Raw genomic sequence first — 21,091 nt, 5'->3', positions numbered from 1 at the left:
AGCTGCGGCGCGCGAAGCCTTTGATAAATCGCATGTAACAGCAAGACATTCTCATTTACCAGCGCCTGCCACTCCCAACACGTCTGCAGTGTAGCACAGGAAATATGGAAGATGCAAAAGCAACGTGCTGTAACTGTTCAGACTGCGCAATCAACGCCTGCGGGCACGGCAAAAGTTGATGAGATATTTTTTACTACTAGACATTTTATTATAGTACTTTTTTTATACAATTATAGCACTTATTACTGTTTTGAGTTAGCTTTTATTCTTATTTTTTCAGTTTTCATTTTAGTGTTAGTTTGTTTCAGTAATTTTAAGTGCTTATCTACAGTATATTAAATCTAGCATATATGTATATATATATATATATATATATATACACACACACACACACACACACACTACTGGTCAACCGATTGGAAACATTAATATTTTTTATGTTTTTGAAAGAAGTCTGTATTTATTTGATCAAAAATACAGAAAAAAACTGTAATATTGTGAAATATTATTACAATTTTAAATAATGCTTTTCTATTTTAATATACTTTAAAATGTATTTCTTTTCCCTGTGATCAAAGCTGTATTTTCAGCATCAATCCTCCAGTCTTCAGTGTCACATGATCCTTCAGAAATCATTCTAATATGATGATTTATTATGTTGGAACATGATACTTTTTTTTCTGGATTTTTGATGAACAAAAAGTGAAAAAGAACAGCATTTATTCAAAATAGAAATCTTTTCTAACAATATAAATCTTTACTTTCACTTTTCAATTTAACACATCCTTGCTGAATAAACGTATTAATTTATTTCAAATAAAGAATTACTGACCCCAAACTTTTAAACGGTAGTGTATATTGTTAAACAAGATTTCTATTTTAAATAAATGCTGTTCTTTTTTTCAACTTTTTATTCACCAAAGAATCCTGAAAAAAGTATCACAGGTTATACAAAAATATTAAGCAGCAGAGCAGCAACATTGATAATAAATCATCATATTAGAATGATTTCTGAAGGATCATGTGACACTGAAGACTGGAGTAATGATGCTGAAAATTCAGCTTTGATCACAGGACAGGAATAAATTACAGTATAAAGCATATTCAAATAGAAAACCATAATTTTAAATTTTAATAATATTTTACAATATAAAAATTTTTCCTGTATTTTTGATCAAATAAATGCAGGCTTGGTGAGCAGAAGAGACTTCTTTCAAAAAAAAATTTTTTTTTTTAATAGTAATGTTTCCAAACTTTTGATCGGTACTGTATTTACCTCAACTATAGATTATAATAAGCATGCCATCAGACGCTTGGCTATTTAGTAAATCAAAGCACTGCAAGGCACCAATACCCGACTGTGCTGACGCAATGTCAATTAATACTTAACAGGCCCAATTAAATCTTTTCCCAATGTTGCGCCGCAGGCACACAGACAGAGCTGTGAACCTTCTCACATGTCAACATTTACACTAACCAGAAGACAGAAACACCAGATATGTATCAAGCACAAAAACATGTTCGTCATCAACAGCTAGAAAGATTGATAAAATACTTCAATCCTTACAATAACAAAATAAACTCTGATTATCAAGAGAAAGTGTGGGAATTTTTTTTTAAATTTATTTAATTTAAATAAAAAAATGTGGCTGCATGCTAATTTTTACAGAAAAAAATATTAATAAAAATTGTATTTATCTCTGCTATTTTACTGGAGTCATTTACATTTTAATAAAGTTCTCCTTAATTTAAAACTAGATATTACAGTATAATATTAAAATCTATAATATTAGTGACATATCACTGTACAATATTTCAGTGTTTCTGTAAACTCATTGACTGCTCCACAAACCTCTTCCAGGGCTCTGTCTGGAAACCAGGCGGCGGAGAGATTAACGTTAACTTTTTTATGCATGACGGAGATGTTACTTAAAGCACATTACTTCCTTGACTAAACAGGAGCAATTCATGCAGATAAATGCCTTGCTTTCATATACCCACGCATTAAATATTTAATGGTATAATATAATCAAAAAGAGTCTCACAATTCAGGCAGGACACAGGGAAAGTTGCAGCAATTGTGTTTGATTTGATCCGAAGCTTTTGGAGTTGTACATCACAAGACATTCTTTGAAAGGACATATTAGGGAAAACTACAAGGGAACATTGTTGAATATTCAAAAATAATTACAAAAAGCACTTTTTGGCCTTTACGGCCTCATCTGTTATAAACTGATCCTTCGCCGTTTGTGTCATAAACACCTGTGGTCCGTAAACGGCCAAACATTGGTGATCTTCTCGCTGGTAAACAAAGTGCTCCTTTGAGGGCGCTCTACCTCAAACAGACAACGCTCCTGACTCTCCTTCTGCACCAGTACACAAGCTCCGGTTTCCTCTCTGGCCACAGTGAACCAGGTCGTGCTGTACTAGGCTCTCGTCCATGATCCAGACGATGATGATGGATCCTGAGTCTGATAATGAGAGTGAGCAGTGGGAGGGGCTAAAGACTTGGACTCCTCCCCCTCTACTACTAAAACATTCTCCTGCCACGACTTTGTCCATTTACTAGTCGACTAGTCTAAGAAATCCTCAGAAGAGTCAAAAACAGTCTGTAAAAGTGATTAATTTGAAATAGCCTATACTTAATATGAATTAAACAGTCAAATACCATATTGAAGCTGCTGAAAAATGTGTACACATGATGACACTATACATTATTGAAAGGTATTTATTCGTTAGGATGTTGATATACTGTAGGATCTGTTGTGGTTAAGTAAGTTGCATTCATAATGTGTGTACAGTAGTTGACTCTCACATGCATCCCTACTGTATATTCTAAAGAGCCCAAAATGGGGCTCTAACCCAAGATCTTCACTGAAAAAACTGTTCTTAATCGGTATATTAAGCAAAAATAAATATGACCAAGCTTATTGCCTGCTAAACACAACAATGTTCAATAAATAGGGCTACTAATTCAAAATCAAGGTCAAATCTATTTCATTGTATAATATGCAGATTAGTTTACAAAACAAACATATATTTATGTAAATTTAGTAATAAGGTAATATCCTACAATCTTCATTTAAGGGCTTTTCACAGCAAATATTTATTAATTGGATAAAAAAAAAAAAAAAAAAAAAAGGTGTATGTATATGTATATATTGTAATGAATTAATGACAGCCCTATTCATATGATTAATTATTTATTATATTTTTACAAAACATAATTTAAAATGAATGAATTACATATTCAAAATGTTATATATACATATATATATACATATATATATATGTATGTATGTATGTATGTATGTATGTATATGTATATATATATGTATATTATATGTGTGTGTATATATATATATATATATATATATATATATACACACATACATACATACATACATATATATATACATACACACACACACCTAATTTTTTTAATTATAAAAAAAATCCTAATTAATAAATTAATCACATTATTAAATATTTGCAGTGAAAAGCCCTTAAATGAAGATATATATGTAATAAGGACATTTTCTACAATCTTCATTTAAAAGCTTTTTTTTTTTTACAGCAAATATTTATTAATTTGATTAATTTATTTATTGGAATTGTTTTAAATAATTGTCATAAATTATATATATATTGAAATGAAATTAATATATATACACACACACACACATATATATATATACAGTATATATATACAGTATATATATTTATTTTTTTATAAAACCCCCCAAATGAATGAATGATTAACAGCTGACATCCCTATTAATATGATTAATTCATTATTTTAATTAATTTTTTACTAAATATATTTTGAAATGAATTAATTATTTATTCCAAATTATATATATATATATAATATATATAAATATATTTTTGTCATTCCCAATAAATGGAAGCACTTGGAACATTATGACACGGGTCACGCCACTACACTGTCTCTACCTGGACTGTCAGCGGCTCCTCCAGTAAGAGTGTGATGAGGCCTGATGGAGGAGCACTGGCCCCCGCCGGCCCCTCACACTCATCTGAACCCGAGCAGTCAAGCAAGCAGGCTCCGGCTAATGAAAGATCATCAGGCTGTGCTTTAAATTTCCTGATTGAATGTCAGTCGCGAATGTTTACGTGGAGGGAAGAGAGAGAGGAAGAGAGAGAGGGCTGCACTTTTAAAGGAGCACTGTCACCTGTCATCAAGCTCTTTTGTTCAGTCAATAAGAAGTCTGCTAAAGAAGAAACAGGAGAGTTCAGATGACAGTCAGAATGCAAAGACTGCAATAAAACTTGTTAAGTGTTTGCCACTTATTTTCTATCTAAGAAAAGAGAAAGATGGGACAGGAAATTACTTGGAGAAGACCACGAACTGTCACGAACTCAATTCAAACAAATTCAGCTAATTTTGTTTGACCGTATTTTCTTTCTTTCTCGCCATATTACTTTACGGAGAAAGTGAGAGATTTTGAGAGATTACAGGAAATTAAGTGGAGAAGATCAAGAAATAAATAGTAGGGATGCACCGAAATGAAAATTCTGGGCCGAAACCGGAAATACATAATGCATTAATAATCAATTAATTATTCAAACTTATTTAATAATAAGCACACAAGTAGCAAAAACTGAGTTGTCCAAACATTTAAATTGCAGCTTTTATATAAACTTTTTAATAACAGAATTATTTCTACTCCAGTTTGTTGGAGAAATATAAACATTTAAACAACAATAAACTGTAATAACTAGTTTTCATGACAGATTTATTCATGAAGACATCACTAACAGGTTAAGTAAAAATATAATTAATATAATATAGTGCATATATGCTCTTCTCTAGAGTTATTTTGTCTAGCTAACTAATGAGTTTCTGGACATGGAATAGCTTTCTTGAGGTAAATGTAATGTTAAGTGACATTGTATAGCGTATATTGTCGATATTACATTGTATACCGAAAATAGAACATTTTCAGTAGCCGGAATTTCGGTGCATCCCTAATAAATAGGATCAGCAAAGGACAGATTCAAATCTGCATCATCTAAACTTCAACTCGGTTTATTTCAGCCCCTTTTTTGCCACTTTTATTTATAGGGAACATGAGATAGGACAGGAAACTATGTCATATATCAGGAAATAAACGATGATGTCACGAACCGAATCCAAACGCAAGTCTGAATATGCGGTGCGCCACGACTCACCAAGTATCCCAAACTAGATTCAAACTCATGCGCCCACATGAGCACATGCATTAACATATGCATGAGTTAAGTCTAAATCATTTTATATGGCTTCTTGTTATATTGCGCACTAAAAAGACATACAAAAAAAGACTCGCATTAAATCGTAATGCATGCATAATGCTAATTAGACATTCAAAATATCTTGAAACACAGAACAAAGTCGTGACATTAACAAATGTCACAGGACACAATGAGGTGTGAGAGCGTGGAACACCTCACTTCCTCTGAGGTACTGAAGCGCTCGCCACTGTCCTAAACCAAAGTAGAGGGGACGTACTGGTGGAAACAGATCCGCTGGGACACGTTCTCCCGTCCTCTGTGCTTCATAGGAACAAAGCCCTCGTGTGGCCTTTGTCACAGTCACCTTGTCTGACATATATAAAAAGCACTGAACGTACCGATGAATGCAAAGACAAAGAAGTGGGGTATTGGATCAGAGAACACATAACTCCTCTTTTTATCTATTTCCTCTGTCTATTTAGGGATTTCACATTGTAATGGGATTCAGAGGTCCTAATTGATTTTTTCGAGTTTGAGAACATGCAAATACTTAAAGAAGTGATGATCACAACCTATTTTTGTGACCGCACATCATTGAAGACAAACCAAGCCCTTTTTATTTTGACACCGTGCGAGACGATTCATATCTATAGACCGCTTTTAATTAACCACTTCTTAATATGCCTTCAAAAACTGTTGAAGACTTTGTGTAATGGCAAGAGATTTAAGCTGCAGACACTTCTCATCAAGGGTCAAGTTTAACAGATTTCAAACTTTGGATGAGAAAGAAAAAGGGAATGTTTTCTTTTGCTAACCCTCATGTTATTTCCAAATGTTTATGACAAATCAAGTACTTGAGTAAAAGTACAGACACCCTAATAAAATAGTACTCCTTTTCAAAGTACAAAAGTCCTTGATTTGTAATGCACTTAAAGGGATAGTTCACCCAAAAATGAAAATTCTGTCATCATTTACTCTCCCTCATGTTGTTCCAAACCTGTATTTCTTTCTTCTGCTGAACACAAAAGAAGATATTTTGAAGAATATAGGTGATTGACTTCCATAGTATGAAAACATTAATTCTATGGAAGTCAGTGATCAACCAACATTCTTCCAAATATCTTCTTTTGTGTTCAACAGAAGAAAGAAATACAGGTTTGGAACAACATGAGGGTGAGTAAATGTTGACAGAATTTTTCATTTTCATTTTCAAAATACTTTGTTACTGTCCACCACAGTCAATATCAATAACAAAATCTCCATATAATGCAAGTGAATGTGTCAAAAAGCACCATAAAGTATCGTACAATATCCATACAACTTATTTAAAATCTAATGATGACACATGATATTTTATGAACAGAATAAATCAAGCAAGGTGTCATTAGATGGTCTACAGATCTGCTATCACAGTGACATCAAACCTGATGCAACACGTCTAAAACAGAGAACTACACTGGGGGATTTTCATTGAAAAATTATTTTAATTGCTCTTATTTGAAGGAATAGTTCATCCAAAACTTCTGTCATCATTGACACTGTCAATTAAATTCTAACCAAATTAACTGCATTAATCAAATACATGTAAATTTAGTAATAAGGGAATTTTCCTACAATCTTCAATCTTCAAACATTTATGTATTTTATTTTTCATTTTACATTTTTTTTTGCTATCAATCACATTAATTTGCCCTAATATCGCTAATTTAAAAAAAGGCTATATTAATTTATCTTATGGGCTTAATTTTCATGGTGTTATTTTTATTGTAGAACAGGATATTCTTTAAAAACTCAACATTTGTGTCCTCTGGAAAAAAAAGTGGTTAGGATTGAGATGATGAAAGAATTTCGATTTTTGGTTGAATTATGCATTATATTCAAAGTCTTTCTACATGGATGAGTCATACAAACAATATTCACTGTGTGTTTTTGTTATGTCAGTTTGGAGTTTCCCAGTCCCCATTCACTTTCATTATATGGAGAAGAACGACCAGGATACTCTTCAAAAACTCACCTTTTATGTTGTTTGGAAGAAAGAAAGTCGTAGCGGTTTGAAACGACATGAAAGTGAGCAAATGATGACAGAAATTACATTTTGGGGTGAACTACCCCTTTAAAACCATTTACATTTTCATGTACCCTCCCTCCCCTAGCAAATATTCTATGGATCTTTCATTAAATTCTGGCCCCCCTCCAGTCGCCACTTTGCCTTATACAAGCAGTTTTGTGCCGTTTTCAGCAAAGGATGCATTTTTTATATTCCAAGTTCATTAATAGTAGATAGCCAGTTTTTCCCTTCATTAAATACAATGAGACATCCCAGTGTATTTGCAACAGAAGCGTGGGGCTGTCAGCTTCTTGTGGGACCAAAGGCTGTTTGGTGGCACAAATAAAGTGTGGGAAGACAACTCTCACGCCAAAACCTGCAACACAGCGGGGAGCGTACACCAAAGGGAGAGAGAGAGAAAGGGAAACGCTTCCAAAACAGACCCTCTGTTCATGGTTACTATTCATTTTAATGGCGAATTTGTCGGGAGTTGTTGTCAGACGTCCTCCGCGCGATGATTAGGGACCGCCGTTTGCTTGAAAAGCACTGACTTCAGGATGCGCCGGGAGAGCGTTGTCACTCGGCGACAGCCTGCGCCGCAGACAATGGCTGCCTGAATTGTGAGAAGTGTTGGCAAAGGCATTCCCTGAAAAGTTTCCCCCCTCAACGCTACTTTTCTGCTGTTGGTGGATATTTTGTTGCGTTGATATCGAGTTGTTGATTAGAATGAAAAAGGAATCCACTCAATTGAAAGGCCAAAAGCTCCCCGTAGAGCAGTGTCAGCTACTGAGAGAGATTGACAGTCCTCTTTTGAGTCAACTTTTTTTCCCCACTTCATAAAAGAGCATTGCTGCATGTGCTGTCAAAGGAGTAAAGTTGCCGTTTAAGGGCAGCGGGATTTCAAACCGCATAGACAATTTAGTTGGAAAGGAATGGAGAAACCACAACAGAAAGTACAGATTCTAACCCTGTTCCTACTGCATGAACTTTGAATAGCCCATGAAGCAGCATGAGTCACTTCCTTAAGTTTCATACTGACTTGATGGGTAAACGAGTTCCCGCTTTGAATGACTAATACGCATCTATCATGTATCAGTGGCGGAGAAACAAATAATTTGTTCCACAGAATTAAATCTTCATGGCTGTAATGATGCCGAGTAAATTATTCCAAACAAAAAATAGATGATCTATCAGACTACCCTTTTGTGGTTTTGATCTCAGACAAAGCGCAAGATGCAGTATATAGACACATTAACCACCAATTTATGAAAAACAGATTGCCATTAAATCACATTTTAATGGCAATACTACAGAGTTATGTGTCAGTTATATCTTAAAATGGGTTAAGATGTAAGCGGCATATCTATTTATATGAACAAATACATTGATATAATTAGTTTTGTAAATTATCCCTATTCCAAAAAGTTTCTTTTTTTGATACCTAATTCAGAGTGACCTGTTTTCAGCGCTATTGGTGTTAAGTTTCTAAGTGAATTACTTATCAGTCTACATAATGATCACATCCACCCCTCGGCCCTTTTGAGATTCCGGGCCGCTGAGGGGTCTTAACCAGTAATGAAGTGGGAGGGGGGGTTTTCTTGCTAGAACGGAATGGCATGGCCCCTTCCTCCGAAGCACGTCTGAAAGTGGTTAATTTATGGAAAAAGAGCGGGGAAGGGGAGGCGGCGAGATGGAACACGTACCCCCACGTGACTGGAGGTTGTGCACCAGCAGGGGGAGGAAGATGAGGAGAAAGAGAGAGGGAGACACTGAGAGAGAGAGAGAGAGAGGAGGTGAGGGAGGCGGGGACCAGAGCGACAGAGGAACGGTTAATGGAAATGAGTGACAGGCTTTCAGAATGATTTACAACGGGCGGGCGGCGGCGGAGCCCGGTGCTTTGATGGATGATCCTGAAAGACGGCGAGCGACCATAAATCATGTCTTTGAATCATTGACAGAGATAAAGGAGGGGGCGAAAAAGCAATGGCATTGACGTTCATTCTTCCAATAATGTACATTGACGAGTTACACTACCGAGCCTTAATTAAAAAGTGAACGCAGGCTCCTCTCTCTCTCGCTCGCTCGTCCCCCTTCTTCTCCGCGGTGATATCAGCGGTAATTAAAGATGCGGCAAGGCCCCGTCCCCGGTCTTGCTCCCACTTCCGCCCGTGGCTCACAGTGGCCAGATTAGATAGACGCTTGGCGAGGAGATAACGTCACTCCCCCTCCTTTCCTCTCAGCGAGGGGCCTCATTGCTCAATGGCTTTCCACTTCACGAAACACGCACAAATACACACCTGCTTTCCCTCCCGATTAGCTGCTACGAGTGTTTTCTACATCCCTACGCCGTCTGTACAGGTGTCTGACTGGGACTGCGTCTCCAAATATCCTAGCAGAGCGTGTAGCGGCACCTTTGTAAAAGCAGTAAAATGCTGTTTACATCTCAGTTTCGTCCGCACAAAGACGCTGGACAGTTTTTAAGCTACTTGGCGGTGGCGAAGAAATTTTGGAGGGCGGCCGCTTTGCAAAAGCAAAGCGACTCTTTTCTGCTATGAAGTGATGGATGTCAGGAGTAGAAAGGGAAAGAGAAAGACAGCGAGACAGGAGAGCGGGATAGAAAGATAAAGCTGGAGAAGAGATGTGCCCTGTAGAGGCGGTGGCAGGCAAACTGAGGAGGCAGCATTCCACATCAGCTGGGATCCTCCAAAGTGCATACAATGAAGCAGCGAGGTGAAAGTAATCCCGAACATCTGTCCTGGGCGGCATGCACGCGCCGCCTGTTTGTTCCGTTAGAGGAAAGAGGCATTATAGAGGGAGGATGGGATCAATTCATGCACTACTTCTCCGAGGGGATCCAAGCGCGAACTGTGCTGTGCTGTTATACATAGCCTGGAACAAGATTGAGACGGTTGCAAAGATGGGAACGAGGTGAAGTGCAAGACCCTGGGACCCAACTAAATGCTGTTCGGTCGGTGCATTGAGCGAACGCACTACATGACCTCCCTGTGGGGAGTGTGGTGTAGCAGCTAAAGCTCAGGGCCAGTAAAAAGAAGGTTGCTGGTTCAAGCCCCACAAGGAATGAACCTTGATCCATCACCATTTTGTCTTATAGCAAAGCAGAGCATTTGACGGATATGAATATGTAACAGTGTGTTTTGATATTTAATATGTGGATAGCAGGTTTGTCCACCATTCAGAATTGATTTTAATTTTAATTGTGGTATCAAACAGAATTCGTCTTTGAATGTAAGGAAGTATAATTAAAATGACAGACAGACAGATCTTCATTAAAAGTCCTGCAACCAAATGGGAAAAACAAACAAGACTTATAAACTCTAGTTTTTTTTAGACATGATTGCAGTGCATCGTCCTTATTGAAATCTTTAAATGTAAGTTGCTGTGCATAACAGTGTTACTCAATAACTTACACATCCCTCCCTTTGATGACTGCATTGTTAAGGATCTTAATAAGGGTGACTTGAAAGTACTGCATGGCTTTGACTCATCATCACTGTATGTGAGTCTAAATGTCCAGCCAGGCTTTGACGTTCAGTGAAACTGTGATCTAAACAATGAGGCATTGAGAACTCAGATGCTTCTTTTACTGTTACTTATGCCACTGTCCTCAGCTGTCAGTGCTTCAAAAGACATGGACGTGGGTCTTACGTCAGAGGCCAGACCTCCTCCTGACTTGGCCACTTAGTGCAAGTCATGCCTGAGACTGTAACCTTACACCATGGCTCTGTGGGAATTTGTGCAAGTGTGTGAGTGTAAGTGTACTAAGAGACACAGAAATCTCCCTCCAGCAGGAAGATGACATTTTGGCGGTTCCTAAAAAGAAATTGCGGCAACAATAGTGCTCCTGTGGTGTAATATTGTGGAACACACACTATTGGGGCCTAGCAAGAGGTAGAGAAAATACGAAGAAGTGTTACACCAACCATAAACCCTCTGGTCTGGGTATTCAATCTAGTAATTATTTTTTGGCGGATTCAGAAGTTGTAAATCGGATCCCATGCTGACATTTTCAAACATAGTTTGATGGACACCTGAAGTAATTACATGTCATTCCTCTGTTTGAAGGTTTCCAGGTTTAGTGCCACATCTTTTCTATCCGTCTGCTGTCGGCAACCTGCAGTGACATAACTCGAATTTGATTCTATCAAAAAAAAAAAGAAAAAGAACGGTACTTGATTCTCAACAAAGATGAATGTATGAGGAATTACATTCTGTTAAGCGAAAGCACCAAGAAACTCAATAAACTTGAGAGAGTCTCTTTGTCTTAGAGTATTTACTCGACTCTGGGCCCTGTGATCTTAAATGGTCTTAAAAGATGATCCATACAATAATGAAGTCTGCTCTCCTGTTGGCTGGCCTCCCAAATGCACAACATAATCAAAGCGAAGTCACCGGGGGATTCTATGGAGCTGCTCTGTGTTTGACTAGCAAACATTCATTTTATTTGTTTGTCACAGACCTCTCGGCACAGTCCACTAACGATGGCGGAATATTAATTGATGTATATGGAATGTAAATATGATTATGGAAGGTAAGTGCTGCGACGTCAGAATGATGTGCATGTCAAATTGATGTATACTCAACCTGAATATAACCCTGAGGTTTATCAATCTTACATCAGCAGCGGAAATCACAATGAGACCAAAGTCTTGTTCAGTCCGCACCTACCCACGCACTTGCTCCAGCGCCGATCCCGCCCTCTCCCCTGCACGTCGGGTCAGACCACCCTGTTCGCATCGGTGGCGGCTCAGGCCTCTGGACTTGCTGTCTTGTTGTTCTTGGAATGCAGTGAAAGCAAATAGCTGCTTAAATGGCCCCCTTCGTTCCCAGACAAAACCAAAAAGCTGTAGAGCCATTCATCAAAAGAGTCCGACAACCTGCTCCTCCACCTCCCCCCGCCAGGCACGGCCATATCCCCTCTCTGGGTTTTAACTAGGACTCCATATCATTCCAGAAATGACAAATGATACTTATATCTGTGGCCTGTGCCGAATCAATAGGCATGCAGAACGGCTATCCATCTTGAGAGCTATCGACAGCTGCTGCCTGACATCAGGGGAGAAGCGCCTGGTGGCTTTATTCAACAGTGAGACAAAGCTAATGGCAGCATATATTTTCCCTGAAGTTTGTAAACCGACCATCCTGTCCTCCGCAGTCCGATTTTATAGCTTTTTATTTTTTATCTTGGCTCTTTTCTATAGTATACAGTGCTAAAGTTATGACACACACACTGCTAGCACAACAGCAGCTCTCTGGCTACTAGCTTCTTTGCTACGATAGGTATATTTTCAAGATTTTTACAAAATGTATTTCTTTCAGCAAACATTATGTCCAGTTCAATTTTTTTGCTTTTATTTTTGATCCATCTGCTTTTCTATAATAAACTGCACTTTATCACAGCTAACACCACAGAAGTATTCTCCTTCAGGCTCTCTGGCTAATAGCTTAGCTTCTTTGCCACTACTAAAAGTTTTAGGAGCACTTCTTTCCGCAAACATTGTCCAAATTGATTTTATAGCTTTTTTTTTTTATCTAGTTGCTTTTCTATAATAAACTGCACTAAAGTTATGACAAACCTTGTGTTTATCACAGCTAGCCACACAACAGTATGGCACTCTGGCTACTAGCTTCTTTGCTACGAAAGGTACATTTTCAAAGGTTATTATCTAGCTACTTTTCTATTGTATACCTTGCTAAAGTTATGACAAACCTATGACAAGCATTAAAGAGAAAGTCTCCCCATGAAAGCTAGCAGTACAATTATGACCTTCTGTAAGGGTATGTAGGTTGCGCGCAAGGCTAGCACCTGCCTGTGTTTACATGGCAGTTTATGCTGCCGTGAGCTGATGGTGGAGCGATACGGGCCCGGGCTGCACAGCACCGTCTGTATCGCAGCAGCTGACAGATAGCACTTCAGTCCAGTTTTAGCTGCACCTTCTCTTGAGGGACCATGATTGATGACTAGCACTGCCACCTATATCCATTTTCCCCTCCGATCTCTCAGATTCTCTCAGGCTGAGGGTTCAGTGAGAGGCACACAAAACACATTTCTTAACATTTTTCAAACCACCTTTAAGGGCTCTTTATGTGAATGAACTTTACATGAACGTGACTTTCACAAGATATGACTAGTTGAAAACGTTCATTTTAGGATTTTTATGGAAGAAAGCAAACCTGGGGCTTAATTTACAAAGATTTTGCATTGAATGCTCTTAAATATGTACGGTAATTTCCTACGAAAGATTTATACAATGTCTGTATGCAAAATTTTTCCTAAATATAACTGGCAAATCGTAAAATTAAGTGCATGTACAGAATGGCCACAAAAATCAAAATAAAAAAAATATCGCTAAAAATGTCAATTAATTCAGCCAATCACACTTTTTAAAATTCAATACTATGGTTTTTTTATTCTAAATAAATTTAAAAGCTGAAATCAATTGTTTGAAATGCTACAAGTGAATTTAGATTTCCCAAAATTGTAATGTACAGTATGAGATAATATAAACGTTTTTAAAGATTAACTTTTAAGTGAGTGTTAGATGATGGCAAATGTGATGTAATGTAAAAATGGGGGAAATGAGCATGCACAATTAAATATGCATTTGTTTTTAAATCGCTAATATCGGCATATGCATGTTTTTCAATTAGCACATGTATAACAACATCTTCAAATCAGCTTCTGCCTTTATAAATACAGACTTTTCCCTCCCTCACTTTTAACACAGGACCGGAAATGTGCAATTCAAGATGAAGTGTGTTTTATAAACGGAGACCCAGGATTCATGTGACACTATCAAGAGAGGAAAAACAAAAAATGCAACAGCTCAGACAAAAGACAGTCCTCTGTGTTTTTTGTTACAGTCTCAACTCTTTGGGCGAGGATCTGGTGTACTACATCTTTTGAAAACCAAGCATCCAAGCCATCAATTTTAACAATGCCACCATAAACGTGTTAACGAACACTTAGCCTAGCCATCTGGAAGACAATTACACAGGAACAAACATACCAGCTCAGCAACTAAAGGTTGGGTCATCAATCACAGACAATGGTCACAATCTAGATGACTGTTTCTGCTGAGACCCAGCCTAATAACCCAATGAACTGCTGTGTCCAGAAGAAACAAGTTTTAGGCCCTTAGCTTTTCAGTATGCTAAAGGAAATAACAATGAAATAGCTGTCGCCTACGTTTTGTCTTTGTATTCAAATGAAACCACATTAATTGGTTTGTTTTACTCAGCAACAGCACTGAAATCTTGCATTCCGTCCATAAGTTACAAATGTATGCATACACTGTAGTGTATACAGTCCTAACTTAAACAGATGTGAGCGGGACACAGTAGACATCTACATCTAAACAGTCGAGCTAATTCTCCAAGGTGTCCTCCGGTCAGACGTCCACAGTTAAACCAGTCCTGCTCTTCTCTTTGAGTAGCTTAATTAATTAACATTTTCTCTTTCTAATTGCAATCATGCGCCCCTTGGGGAGTCATCAGGGGACTATAATTGCAATTACACATTTGGATGAGTTGGTAAAACAATGTCAACGTACACACCAAATCTGAAGAGATACAGAGCGAGGGCTTCAAGTGGGTTAGTTACGCTTTCTGGTGTGTGGGCTCTTTGATGGGGAGATCCTTACAGATGCTGCATATGTTAACAGCGGTAATCAAAGGACAGATCTAATGAGCTGTTTAGACAATATTACATTCATTAGTTTCAGTGTTGGGGAGTAACTAACTAAAATGAACAACACCACTCACTTAACCACATATTTTCAATACCTCAATAGTGTGGCCTATCCACTAACAGCTATTTTCGAACAAACAACTATTTTATAGCAATGTAACATGCACTACATTGGTATTTTTTAAAGGCATACTGCATTGTGCACACAAACTTACAATCTGAGGGAACAATCAAAGCTCTTCTAGAATGTCATTATATTTATATATATTTATAACACATTAAAAAAAACGTTAAAAAAAATTTGTATGATGTGATGCTGTCATGAATTGCTCACAATTAGTCTAAAAATGTGCATTAAGAAAGTAAATCGGCTTGTCAAGCTTCACTTTCAAAGTAGTTTCCTCAACACTGATTAGTTTGTATTTTATTTATAGGATGCAATGACAAATGATTTCCCATTTATCTATCTGTGATATCCTGATGTTTGATAAGCTCTCATCTCACTCTGAAGTGATTATAATGGATTTGAGTAGGATATTATTCTCCAACCATTCCTTGTGAACATGCTTCACTTGCCAGTGGTAGATTCTCATTTGATGTCTCTTTCTTCCAGTAACGCCCAGCTGAGACCACCTAAGCTGTGGATACCGTCTAATTTTTCATTTACCCCAGAGGCACCTCTGATTCGGAGTATGCCACCGTAAACCTGACAGGATACCATCCACAGTTAGGAGCAGAGATCAGGGTTTCCTGACTCAATCCCTACAACGAATCCTGATCATTCCAGCAAATAAAAAAAACACTCTGGGTAAGCCAGATCCCCGTCTGCCCTCCCCCAAAACATGAATGAGGTGGTGAGAAAGAAAGCCTGACAAGGGTAACCAGACCCCTGCTGGGTGTGATTTGTTTGTGCGATCACGAGACTCTTGGGTTTACACTTGTACACCACAATGGGAGGTTGAGATGGTGTTTTGTCTCATGTGGGTAAAAAAAATAAAGCACAACACTGTGAGCTATCACAACCTTGTCTTTGAACAATCACTTTATGTGATCAATGCTTATGAAACGTCAAAATCGTCAGTCTTCATGACAGGTGCTGAGCTTGATTGGCAATGCTGAATCTGATTACGGGCGAATGCAGCTTTTCCATTGATGGCAAAGCTTAGTTGGGAGATGGGAAAAATGTGTATTTGCAGAAAGCTTGACAGTATCAAAATGACTGTATTTGTATAAAAGATTGTATTGAAACAAATAACATGTCTTGCACTAGATTTGTACAGTTTTTGAGGAAAATAGGCCACACAAATTTTCCCACCACAATGAATATAAAACAAAGATTAGTGTCCGCCCACTTTTTCAGCTGTGCTGGTTTCAGAAGGTTTTTTTCCATTCATTTCTCCCATTGGGATTAAAAAAAAAAGTATTCATTAAACCAAGTCAATCAGCTACGAGGTGAATCATAACATTACAAACTTTGATTTGAAGCAAAAAAGAATTTGAAAATCAGACAAACGTACAAAGGTACAAGACTGTGTGCAAGATATTTTAAGTTTATTGCAAAATATGCATATATATTGAAATATTTAATTATTTTGAGAGTGTAGGGAAATCAACTCGAGTACGCCATTCGCTGTTATTCATGGGAGTGGGCGGGGCAAAAGAGATGTTTTTGGCATGTTTTGCTTGTTCCGACTCTATAAATGGTGATTTTCTGTACATGCATCATGGGTAATGCCGTTTTTCACCACAAATTGCGTTGTTAAACACAATTATTATAAAACTACATTGAAATAATGCGAGATGACGGCTTCAACAGAAGCAAAACACCTCGTAGCTCACAGTAAGGCTGTCTTTAAAGGTTTATAAGTTATCGTTAAAAATAAATTTCCCTATGGAGTTTTTACTTCCGGGAACCCGACTGTTGTACTCTATTGAAGTGCCTTTTACAAGAAAATACTTTTTCATTCTTTCTTTTTTGGTTTAATTCAATGTGTTACTTGCCATTTTTTTGTTTGCATTTGTTTGGTTGTTTGCATATTTCTATGGGTTGCTAGTGTGCTTGTTAGGTGGTTTCTAAGCGGCGTAAGTGAAAAGAGCCCGTACACCAAGTCTGTATGGTATTCTGGTCTCTTGATATTACTCTTGTTTTAATGCATATTATCGGTTGCCAGATAAAAACAGAAATAGAATAGAAAACCTCTGCTCAAAAAAGCTCACAATTTGTAGTATCCCTAGAAACAAACGGTGCGGGACGATTTATGAACCCAGGTTTTATACATATGGCGTGGGGTTTGTTCAAATCCCAAACCCCAAGTATGCAATTGCGATGCTTTCCTTAGCAAAGCAACACAAATAAAAGTGCATTAAAAAAGTGCCAACGATTCGTATTCACGGACGACAGATTAGAGATGATTTGCAGACTTGTTACTAAACTCGCACATAGCTCTGAGATAATAATCACACGAAAAGCATTTCTACCCATCACAACGCACATTTCTGCACCTCACAAAACCACCGGAGTGCTTTAAATCCTCAATTTAAGACAGTGAGGGATTGACGCAGCCAGTTCTTAAGCACACGGGGAAAAAAAGCTCCAGGAGTCACTCATATCCCCCTGCTGAAAAACCCCCTCCTTTTAATGATCCTCCACTAAGGAGAATCTACACACCTCCGAAAGAATTCAAATCCCTTTTCCCACAGCCTCTTTCAGTCCGTATGATAAATGACACCCGTCATTCCGCCGTTGCCAAACAGCACAGAGGGGAATTGTACTGATATATGATTCACAAGAACAGGAAATAAACTCTCCCTTTCTCTATCGCTCGTTCCTTTGCCAACTAGGGCGGACCTGGACAGTGTCAAAGCTCGGTCATATGAGGGAAGAGACAGCCGTGGACCCAAAAAGGAAAAAAGACAGCAGTTTTCAAGAGCGCCGTCGACCTGCGAGCAGATGTTGGACCTTCTAGTGACTCAAAAAAAATAACAACAACACACAAGTGGTGGTGAAATAAACGGTTAAGAATGTTAAAAAAAAAAAAAATGAAAAAAAAAAAAAAAATGCATGAAGGCTTGAGTGATGTATAAGTATGCAATTACGGGGGGAAAAATCTCAATGAATGAATAACCCCCCTTGCCCCCAATTATAACAAAGCAACTGAAGCTAATTACTGGTATTGTTATCTAAAATGTCTGTGTATGAGAAAGGAAAGAGACTGTGTGTGTGTGGCAGAAAGAGAGAGTGAGAGAAAAAGAGAGAGATGCCCTGTCTAAAACATAATGACATGATTTGACTCCATTTCCGTAAGAACATACTTTCCTAAATATGCATTTAAAATAACTTCCTGTTTGGTGTGCCAAACATCAAAGCTAGTACTATATAATGCCTCATAGTGCTGGTGAACTTCAGCCTTCAGATTAAGATTCTTGATGTATAAGATAAATTGTATATGTGTATGTATGTATGTATGTGTATGTATGTGTGTGTATGTGTGTGTATGTATGTGTATGTATGTGTGTGTGTGTATGTATGTATGTGTATGTATGTGTGTGTGTATGTGTGTGTGTGTATGTGTGTGTATGTATGTATGTGTGTGTGTGTATGTATGTATGTGTATGTATGTGTGTGTATGTGTGTGTGTGTATGTATGTATGTATGTGTGTGTATGTGTGTGTGTGTATGTGTGTATGTATGTATGTGTATGTATGTATGTGTATGTATGTGTATGTATGTGTGTGTGTGTATGTATGTATGTGTGTGTATGTGTGTGTGTGTATGTATGTATGTGTATGTATGTGTGTGTGTGTATGTATGTATGTGTATGTATGTATGTGTGTGTGTGTGTGTATATATATATATATCAATAATTTATTTAATAAATAAATAAATAAATATATATTAAATAAATAAATATATAATGTATTATATGTAGATTATAAGCTATTTTTATTTATAATAAAATGTATATTATAAATGTAGAATGTACTACATATAATTATATCTAAATAAAATTCTATCTATCTATCTATCTATCTATCTATAAAATATAACTGTAAATTGAATTTCAATATAATAATTTATTAGCATTTTTATATATAGTAAACAATTTTACATTTTACTTAAATAAAAAAATGTAGAGCAATGTGCAATAAATCATTGAATGAGAGTTTTGAATCAATGCACAATGTTTTTGCTACTGATATTTAGACAAATAAAAAGTGCATTTACTATACGAGAATATAATGAATTCTCAATCTTTTTGCCCATCCCTAATGCTTTGCCACTACAGTAGAAAAAGGTTTTTGGGATGCATAGTTAATCGAGATGAAACTTGACAAGAGATTTTCAAAAAACAAACAGTTCAGCGGTGCATGTGAGCTAGCAGAGCCCCCCAGGCCAGCGTTCAGCGGTGGGCCAGCGAGAGCCAGGACGAAGAGCATTCAATCACTCCGACAGCGACATCCCTTCGCCTTCACCATCAGAGTGGCCCCTATGGGGGGGAGGGGGGGGGGGGGGACAGAGATATTTATGAGCAGCGCATTTGCACACACGCCCATGCGGCTGCCATCATAGTGATATACGGCACACTGGACGCAGAGATGGAGCCTTCCAGTTCATCTCCTTCTCATTTTCGGCCCAGGCCCAGACCCTTGGAAGTGCTCCTGTGAGCTTTATAGGACGTGTCTAATGCAGGCAGCAGACACAACTCACCGCTGGCTACCCATCATGCTGATCTGCTACTCCTGAAGCACCTGGCCACACATTTTACAATCAGCCTTTTAATAGCGGGACGGGCCCTCGTTATTCAAACGCATCCATCGTTTCCTTTGAGCAACCGGGATTGTTTCTGGACCTATGCTCGGATTCGAGTGGCGTGGGTGTTCCATATACTTACAGTGATTCACTGACCCTTCCGAGATACTGGCCTCAAAACTGCTGAAAGATGGATGCTACGTAACTGCAGAGAAAAAGCCCCTGTTGCTAACTCTGAGGGAGTGTGGGAGCCTTGGCGTCTTTGTTTGTAATTTTGTAAATAAAAAAAGGAAATGAGCATGGTGAGCCATATTTGAGTCACTGCGAGCGATGACTCTGAGAAATACGCATCCGAAGGATTACAATAAATTTACCTGAGAGAAGTGCGAATTTCAACTTTTCTTCCTTTTCTCCGTCTCTCAGAAAAATAATAATTGCAAAGGAAGCCCTGCAAAGCCTCGTGGCAGATTAGGAAATGAATTGGAAATGGCTTCAAATTGTCGCTCTAAAGCAAAGAGGCTGCTTTGCACCACAAGGGGTTCCTTTCCTCGGGCGGGAGGAAGGATTAAAAGAAGCCATAAAAGAGCTCAGTAATGGCATCAGTAATGTTTCACTGCCATTAAAAAAACCGGCTAAAAAACATCTGCTTTGCATTTTTCACTCCCTCGCTGCTCATTTGTCTTCTAAACTCTCGGTGTGCCCCTTCGTCTGAGGAATCTCACCTTTCTTCCTCAAGAAGCGCTCAATGTTAAACGTCAACATCCTCCTCCAACGCTGAATTATGGATCTGAATCATCTAACCCAGCCCAGTGATTTAATGAGCGAACTGTTGTTAACTCAACCTGAAATATTATTTCGCGTCTCGTAGGGTCATTTCTCGACCGCTTTTGTTTATCTTTTAGTTAAGCTAGGGCTGGTCAATACACTTTTTTTTTTTTTTAAAGATATACTTTTTAAGACTGATGTCAGTACATTATGTATCTTTCTATGAAATGTCCATTGTTGTTATGAAATGTTTGATTCAACAAGTAAAATGAAGTTAAAATCTAGTTATAATATATACAGTATTTGTACATACAGTACACAATCTATCAGTTAAAAGTTTGGGGTCAGTAAAGAATGTTTTACTTTTTTGCTTATCAGGGCTGTATTTATTTGATCAAAAATCCAGTAAAATCTGTAATATTGTGAAATATTATTACAATTTAAAATAACTGCTTTCTATCAAAATATTTTTTTTTAAATAATTTATTCCTGTGATGGAAAGCTGAATTTTCAGCATCATTACTCCAGTCTTCAGTGTCATATGATCCTTCAGAAATCATTCTAATATGCTGATTTAATGCTC

The 21,091-nt window shown here is 37.6% G+C and overlaps 1 protein-coding gene across 1 annotated transcript in view; it reads right to left on the bottom strand.

Annotated features, from left to right (window-relative positions):
• The window catches only part of tshz2 (teashirt zinc finger homeobox 2), a 55,309-nt gene that overhangs the window by 10,978 nt on the left and 23,240 nt on the right, over positions 1-21,091 (bottom strand). The gene's annotated exons all lie outside the window — the stretch shown is intronic.

The sequence above is a fragment of the Leuciscus leuciscus genome (genome assembly GCF_965113295.1).
Source record: "Leuciscus leuciscus genome assembly, chromosome: 18".
NCBI lineage: Eukaryota > Metazoa > Chordata > Actinopteri > Cypriniformes > Leuciscidae > Leuciscus > Leuciscus leuciscus.
Note: the sequence above shows the minus strand (reverse complement) of the source record. Positions and strands in the feature narration are given on the sequence as shown.